The sequence below is a fragment of the Limulus polyphemus genome, unplaced genomic scaffold, assembly GCF_000517525.1.
Source record: "Limulus polyphemus unplaced genomic scaffold, Limulus_polyphemus-2.1.2 Scaffold2476, whole genome shotgun sequence".
In the NCBI taxonomy this organism is placed as follows: Eukaryota; Metazoa; Arthropoda; class Merostomata; order Xiphosura; family Limulidae; genus Limulus; species Limulus polyphemus.
In genome coordinates this window covers 133,894-143,132 of record NW_013668086.1, presented here as the reverse complement: position 1 = coordinate 143,132, position 9,239 = coordinate 133,894, and positions in this window count along the sequence as shown.

The following is a 9,239-nucleotide window of genomic DNA, read 5'->3' as shown; positions in this document are numbered from 1 at the left end:
GGTTGATGATGATGACAAAACCTTGTTGAAACGTTGTACATTTGCTGTTATGTTAAACTTATATTAATGTTTTTCTTCATTACCCATTCAAGCCTTCTCCAGCCATTATTAGTCTCAAAGTGGGTTCCTCGTCACCGAATTTAAATACACTTAATGCTGTCAAACTGAGAAATGCATGTTATATTAAACATCTACATATGTAATTTATATTACGAAACAGGTTCTATTGGCATCATGAACGATTTATTATAACAGCAAACAATTTTATCAAATACTCGTAAAAAGATTTATAATTCAGCTTTCCATCTATCACAACAAAAATCTCACCAAAACATATATGATAACAAATATAACGTCAAATTATTATAAATAGTCTGTAACCTTATATCAGTTGATATTGAACATTTAGTGCTTGGTTGGTCCTTCTTACTCTTTTAATAACCTCCACAAAGTTGTTACATGGCATGTTGTTGATGAGGTTATTGATGTCATCTACCTTGATTTAATTCCCAATTGTCACTAGAAGGCGCTGCAACTGAGTTACAGTAACTCTTTTCCGGCTCAGTACAGCCCAACAGTTCTCAATAGCATTACAATCTAGAGACTTTGCTGGCCTTGGTAATCTTGTAACATCCTCCTGGTTGAGATAATCCCGTAAAATATGCACACTGTTGGCAGTAGCATAGTAATCCTTGAACATAAAGCTGTTACCAAACCTTGTCCTAGAATATGGCTGAGATATCATCTCCATGTGATGCTTATAGGAAGCGCCATTGACGTTTTCCTGGAGGATATGAAGAGTAGTTTCCCCCATGATGAATAGTTGCCCAAACATGTACTGTGCCCCCTCCTGTTTGTTCATCTGTTCTCCAGACAAACGTTTAACACGAATCCTATCGTTAGTTTTAGCATGCCAGAAACATAACTCATCTGAAAAGATGATATGTTGCCAGTTTCCTAACTGTAAGTTGGTATGCTGTCTTGATCACTTAACATGGTGATGGCGGAGAATTCTGGTTAATATCGGTTTGCAGATAGCAGTTCTTGCAAAATAACCTTGTTTGGTCCGTCTCCTATTCACTTTTCTTCTGGATACCCTAGAATGAATGTGTTCATGCCATTCCTGTTGTAAGGTGTTGCAAGATTTCTTTCAACTTTGACATGTTAACCTGATCAAAACAAGGTCGTCCCAGGCACTAGTTTTTCGGCGTCTACCAGTAGACATTCCTGGAACAATGTGTCCTGTAGTCCGATGACCTTTCAGGATTAAGTATACAGTACACTGGGTCACCTTTCTGTTCTGCAAGGTCCGTTTGCTTCATATCATTTCTCAACAGTCGAACAATTTGACACCATATAACTTGTGGCACGTGACGAGGCACGACTCTACACCAAGTACAGAGAACAGTGCACTGACTTGTTTCGAAAAAGATTATACCAAAAGCACACCCTTTTAGACAAAATATATGTGTATGTCTGTTTGGACGAACAAATGCTCAAAACAACTTATATAGACCAGAATAACAACTCTTACATGTTTGTCGGATCATATGCTACCTTTTCTGTTACCATTCGGCACTTACTCAATAACTACTCAATATAGAACAGTATGCAACATTTTTGCCAAGACTGTAGAACACATAAGATAAAGAAGTTCATTCTAATAGAAGAACATAGTGAAGAGCATGGTATTTAGTATTTCCAACCTGAAAGAAAACATACAGAATGTATGAGCTAAGTGGTCAATTTCAAGCAACTGAAGTAACAATGTCAAGAGTATGGTATTGAGTATTTTAATCCGAAAGCAATGTTATACAACGCATAATCTAAATGGCTAGGTCAGAGACTCTAATGAAAAACAACAACAAACTTACCCCCCAAAGCTGCGGCCACACAATAATTATTTGGTAGTTTCATCATTTCTATACTTGCTATCAAAGGCACCGATTAAATGAATTTTGTAATACTAGAAATACTGTCCCGCCTCTCTTGTATCAGTTGTTAAAAAGGTCATATTAAATATTAACCATAATATTGATAAATAAACATATTAGTATTTATATTATTACCTTTTTTCTTTATCTTGACAGGTTGGAACATAAAAACTGGCCATCTCGAGCTTCCCGCTGTCAGCCGATTTTGTGAGCAATATTTCGTTTAACCTTCGGCCTAAGTCGAGTTTAATGTGAACCCCCCTTACAAAAACTAATATGGGGCGGGCTCGGACCAGATAACCCTCGGATCGGATAAACTTATAATATTCCGGCCCTTGTAGACCTCTACAATACGCCTTCTGTTCGTCTTCTTTATAATGAATTAGTTCTGTTAACGGTAATATTGTTCATTTCAAGCAGCGAGAAAGTTGTATTATCCAAATGGCTGTATACAATGTACAATGTCCTACAATACACCATTATTGTATATATAATGATTAATGAACGGCTTATTATATACTAGTTTGTCTCTAAACAATGCATGTTTCACAACCTTCAGTGGTTATGTTCAGTAGTGTCTATTATCGCACAGTGATTATAACGTTATTATGGACAGTTTCTCATTCTCTTCTCCCTCCTTCTTCAATATTTCGGTCCGAAATTACTTAACATAGAGCAAAATAAAACGTACTTGCAAGATAATGTCTCTGTCCCATTGTAGTTATGTTGAACTTGAATGTGGTCCGTTCTGTAAAAAAAAAAAAAAGAAAAGGAAAAGATTAGGAATGGTGATTACATTTTTGGTTATGAGATGAATCTTTATTTTAGCAAACAACATTTCCATCTTGTGTATTGCTGACAACTTGTTCATATAAAGATACTGTAATGAAACTTTTATGAGCTAAGTTCTTCAGTGATCCCGGTGTAATAAATGTAACTGTAAAATGGTACTTAGTATTTTTAACACGTACATCTCCATATGCGACACATAGTCTAAACACTTTAGAGGCCCTTTTAGGCTGAGATATAATTATCCCTAACTTAGAACTTCTAACCAGAGGGAGGGAAATAGTTAGCAGCACCGAACTATGTAGCTACTCTTAGCTCAAGAGTGGAATTGACTGTTACATTTACAGTACTCCTAAAACTAGTAATGCGAACTGTGTTTAATAACATTTTGCGGATTGAACCTTCATGTCCATAGCTTGGCACACTAACCATAAGGCCACGCTCGACCAAGTGTAAGGCCAAAGATATTGAAAGTAATAGATTGGATCGCCAATTATAATGAATATATGGAATGTTATAGGTTAAAACAGAAGCTGAAATATATATTTCCCAACCCTAATTCTGATGTGTACAGTGACACAAACAGTGTCACAAACTTAGACCATTTCACACTGTAGCAATTGTTGTTTATGTAATTTACTAAATAGCGCCTCTAACGTTACTATCGTGTCACAGCCGGCCTGAATAGTTTTGGTACTGTACGAAAGGCCTCATCGACACTGAATATAACAGATATGGTACGGTTAATATATTATTATTATACACTCACATTTACTATCATTCAAAATTAGCACTAATAGACTTTAGCGCTGTCTCACCGTTTCCTCTGTAAAACAAACTACCAAAACAAGAAGGAAACGAAGTAATATTAAATATGTGAAAATATGAGCTAGAGCATCGACTTTTTCGCGCCCTATATGCTGAGTCACTATAACTAACTTAAGAACAGAGTTGCGTGTGTAGGACGTTATAGACTAGAACACCAATTTCAGCGTTACAAGAAATATTTGTGAAAGATAAGTCCCGCACAATTTAATATCCAACTTTGTTTGGTTCAATTTCAATAAATATTTTTATGTGGCTTTATACCAGTATAAAGTGGATTAACATTTTACGGGCGCTTGAGAGTATTTGCTTGTTTGTTTTTGTTAAGGATAAAGCTACACAATGGGCTATCTGTTGTAAGTTCACAGACTTGCCGCTGAAAGCCACTGAGGGCATTGGAGGACAAAGACGATTGAAACTTAATCTCTCCTGGAATTTTCAACTTATTTAGGCTGAATTAATGTTCTCCTTGACTTCTTACAACTGTTATAATTAATTTTGAGACTACAGTAGTTAGTCAATTTGGATCAATTTACTTAGATTGTGCAATTGCATATTAAAGTATTAATAATAAATTAGGCTTATCATTGTTTATCCTGTTACTATGGTCTCGATCAGCAAATAGCAGTCTTAAATCTCCACTCTTTATGTTAAAAGCACAATCCAGTCTTATTTAGAAAAGGAACTTGGTGTTCAAAAGATACATAAAAACAATAAATAATTAAATATACTAAAATTTAATTGATTACTAATAACTACTTAACATACATAAAGAAAATAGCAGTAGGTGGCTGCCGACTGTTTGCCTCACTGTGATCGGTGGTACGAAATTAGGGATGGTGCTATCCACCTGAACTTACTGAACGTACTGGGGTACGTGTGCGACAGGATTCCAAAATTGGATGGAAGAGATCACACACTTTGGTCGATGTTAAAAACTTGTCTGTTACGTTCAACCTTACCAATAAAAAAATTACCCCCTTTCCTTTTTCATGATCTAATGCTTTAGTTTTCTTTCATTATTCATGTATTTATGCTTCTAGAGAAGTAAGTTATTTATTTCGATGTCATCTACTTGAAAATGAATCCTAGTTTTATTTAATAGGTGTACACGAGAAACAGAGCTCAAATGAATGCCTACTTTTCTGCTTTATTTATATTGAAAGTCAACATTAAGTATGAAGACATTTTAGTGAAACTGTTCCTATAATTGTTACTTACGTTAAAATTACGACCCAAGAAGACTTAATAAGACATTGCTTATATTATTCCATGTTGACTTAGTAGTAGAATTAAGCCTGAAGTAGCTTAATATTATGGAAATTATGTCTGTAGTTCTGTCGCTTTCGTATAGTTTGTGTCAGAATTAAACTACAAAAAGTGTTATTCATGTAAATATATAATCCCTATAAATGTATGTATATGCCAGTTTTTATCGAAAAACATTTACTATAAGCTATAGTTATATCGGATACAAAGCATATTTCGTGTTTCTTGTGTTTTTGTTAAGTTTAGTTTAGTAAGGTGAAGTTTCATTTTCACCTAAAATTTTCAAACATTTTGAACATACACGTTTCAAGCAGTATGTATGTAGATTTAACAACAGTAGAATGTTGGTCATTAAATGCTTATCAACTCACTAAAAAAATATATAAATTCAGATTTGCTCCTGAATAACACCTGACTTTTCTCTAGCTATTGCGGTCAGTATACGTTTCTAAAAGAGGAGACTGTACATTTGGAAGAACCACAAGGTAAGGGAGTAAAGAAAAATGCTAATATCGTTTTCTCGTCGTGTGTTTTTTCTTGTATTATTTGTAACTCTTGTGTAATTTAAGTTTAAAAATCTTCTTACGAGAGTAAATGACATTTTCTACAAGTTGAAGGACTTTTAACCAAGACAAAGAGTTAGTCACTGAGAAAGAAACTGACGGCTGTTTGACAGAATGACAGGTCCTAGAGAAATCTTCTCTTGGATTTCAGATGTTTGCTGGAGCTACAAATGTCCATGATCACCATCTCGTTTCAGCTCCAAACTCAGTAAGGGCAATTGCTATAGCCTGGGGCGTCCAGAGCTGCATATTGAGTTCTAGCTGTGAAGATTTATCTTGGTGTGCATGAGGCATGGTCGAATGAAGGTCGTTGTGGTGAAATTTGGTCTGGCAAGTGTGAGACAAAATGGAGCAGTCTTTATCAGACTACCAGGTGTTGGCTGACCATCATAATCCAACCCTAACTCTGGTTGATGTAACCCAAAACCAGTTTAGAAAGATTGGATGTGCTGCTAGTGGATGAGGTCTGTCAAGTCGAGATATTTCACCATCAAGTGAGACAATAGGCACTTACTAGTGAAAATGAGAATCCATAGTGTAGTCGTGAGTTTCTTTTTGATGAGAGCAGATTGTTAATGTGATAATGAGCCGTGGAAGACCTAAGGTTGTTTAAAGTCTATGGTTGAACTGCACTTGACAATTTACCATTCCACCAACTAAAGGTACGGATATAATGTTCATGCAAATATAGAGGTCCCTGAGCAGACTTACTATGTTACTGCCGTATGTTGCCACTATCACTGGTTCGTGTAAATAAGACAAGGCAGATAACTCCTCCAACGTTTAAGAATATGCATAAGGAAAGTTTGGATTATGTCTTGATACATTTTAGGCATGTCACTCTAAGGAATGAATGAATTCAGTGACAGGCAGTGCAATGTTGGGGTACAGTATCATGATAGTTTGGTTGGATTCTGCTCGTGATCATTTACCTTCTAATTCTCAGAGAGTGAGTCGAGTTTATGATCTCCTAGATGAAATCAAATTATGATACCATGGCTATTGAGGCCATGAACTGTAACTATGCATGAACTGTAATGGTACAATAGTGGTTGCGTACATTATAGTAAAACGATTTTTGAGTCTAACCAAATCACTGCATCCAGCCATGTTTTATCTGACAAGTGTACATCTCGACGGTAGCGCTACAACATAGTTTCCCAAAGACATTGCAAACGTTGTCATGTCCAAAGACCACCACCCCAATCTGCATGATTTACATAATCCATCTAGTGTACGAGGGTGACAATTTCCCAGCATTCGTGTTTACAGTTCAATTACACAGAAATCCATAGGCATTTTGTCTTGCAACTTGACTTGTATGTTTTCAAATGGAACAACATGACTACTATTTCATTCTTCTAATGCTTGATGCATTCAATGGTTGAAAGGGGGGTAGGTTTGAAAGCTTTATCTTAGTGAACCCACACCCTGTTGGCCTCATTTTTATATGGAAATTCTCCTTGATAATGTTGAATATTATTGCTTGAGGCACATGGATGGCTTTTGCCAATTACAGTTGTGTTCATGGATTCTCTCCTGTTACATGATGCTACACTATGCTTACCAACTGGGGTACAACTTTGCAAGTCGTTTTATAGATGATTCTCATGCCCCAAGCTGATTCGTGATCCTTTGTTTTCCAGTATCTTTAAGTATAAAGGATATTCCCATCTTTGAAATTGTAACTCCCTGATCTGAACATGTCCTTATGATCTGAGTGCATGAATATTTTGTGACAGAAAGGACTGTTACATACCCTTACTAAAAGCAATCACTTTTTGGTGGCATCTCACTACCTACATAATGCCAAATAATATGAAAATGCTGTTCTTCACCATGCCACTTCACCACAGCTTTTTATTTGCTCTAATTATCATCCTGATTAGCATATTCATATTATTTCAATTTACCATACTCAACTCTCTGTAATATGTATACAGCAATATGTAACGCTGATATATATATATATTTATATATGGCAGTATAAGTGTATGTGTGTTTTTGCACACATATAAAGACATTATATAAAGTTGTTCACAAGTGTTGCATGCCATGAATGAAAATAAAGACATTTGATGAATAGTAAAGCATTGAAATATGAAGTAAATAGTGATTACTGACCTGTTAGGTATTATTAAAGTTATGGTTCATCTAACATTTTGGTTAATATTGGCGAAATAATATTTTCAGTTATAACACTGAAATATTTATCAGATAGTGGATTTTTGTTGGTAAGCTTAACGGGTGAGCTCATTCTATATTCAGAGAAAAACATGATTTTAACATATATTTTTTTTATAATAGTAGTGAGGAATATTTTATGTTGGATCAAGTTAAAATATTCATAAAAGAGTGAAATTATTTGCAGAAAGTGACATCCACACACAGTAGTTAAACATTTATTTCAGCACAAGGTGAAGTTAAAATACATGACAGTACAAACTGTGAATGTATGGCCTGAAGAAGAAAGTAACGTCCATGCAGCATTGCTTTGAAGTTGCCATGGCATATAGTAAAGTTACATCTGAAAGAAATCTAGTGGAAGCAAAATGTTTACGCTAGTAGGTTTCCGTGATCAACATCTAGAAGTTAACACTTGCACAGTGGTGACTAGTATGTTCTGTGTAAGAACCAGTACTTACAGTTTTTATCCTCTTTCATTCCCATTGGACTCGCGCTGTTTGTATAACAACCAGACATTGATGGAAGGAATTCAGGTGCGTTATAGGTTGCTGTTGTCATGGTAATGAGAACACTGGGTAGCACAGCTGTATATTAGTCAAATGAAGGACACTAACAAAGCCTGGTGGACTGGTTCATTGAAAGGTGCAAGGAATACATTTACTAAAGGCAATATACAAATGAGTTGATATATTCCTGTAGAAATGGCACTTGTTTAGAGCTTTAGTTTTAACAATACATCTAAGACCTTGCTTTTAGAACAGATACTAGCTGTTACTGAGCCATTGCATCTTTGAAACCTGCACTTCTAGATGAACTTCTGACCAATCAGTGCCCAGTTGGTCACACATTTCAGTAATGACTTTTTCTATAAATAACCAAGTCCTTGCATATTATGACCGTCTTGGCCACTCAACTAGCCAATTGAATTTCATAATTGCTTGACCACTGCCAATTATAGAGGGAGCAGGTTTCTTTGATAGTTTTCTCTTCATTAGCTTAAGCACAGAGACAGACAGGGGTGTTGGAGCAGGCTGATGATCTGCCTATTGGATTGGTCCTATCCTCCTGGAGAGAGGGGGGCTCAAGACTTAATTAATGTTCAGTAACGATATTAAGCATAGCTTCAAAATAGAACTTTATACTAAAGTGACAAACAATTTTATTTTGAATTTATGTTAATTAATAGTCCGGCGGACTGGCCCTTGGTTAAAACTGTCGAACCACTCTTATGATTGTATCGACCATAGTTATTGACAATCCACCCTTGCTTAGTCAACCTAGATAAATATCCAGCAGTCCAAGACCCTTGGTGCCATCCTAATATTTGATCTGGCTGATGCAAACGGAATGTATAAATGAAGACAGGCTGCTTGAGTCTCATGTGATAGCGATTACATCGACTAGTGTCCCATAAATTAATCTATTAATCGATCAATGTCACGAAAATAATCAGCTAATCGAAATTATGGTGTTTGATTGTTTACTGTTTTCCATTACTCTGAATATCTAAGTAATCGAAATCTTGATAAAAGAGTTAGCACAAAGAATCACATATAAAGTGTAATAAACTTAAAATAAGACCCAAAACTCCAGCGCCCATGAATCATTGCCTTTTTTAAAACGCTCGAGCTTTTGGTTCTTATTTAAGATTTTTACAACTTTTTTGCTGTTT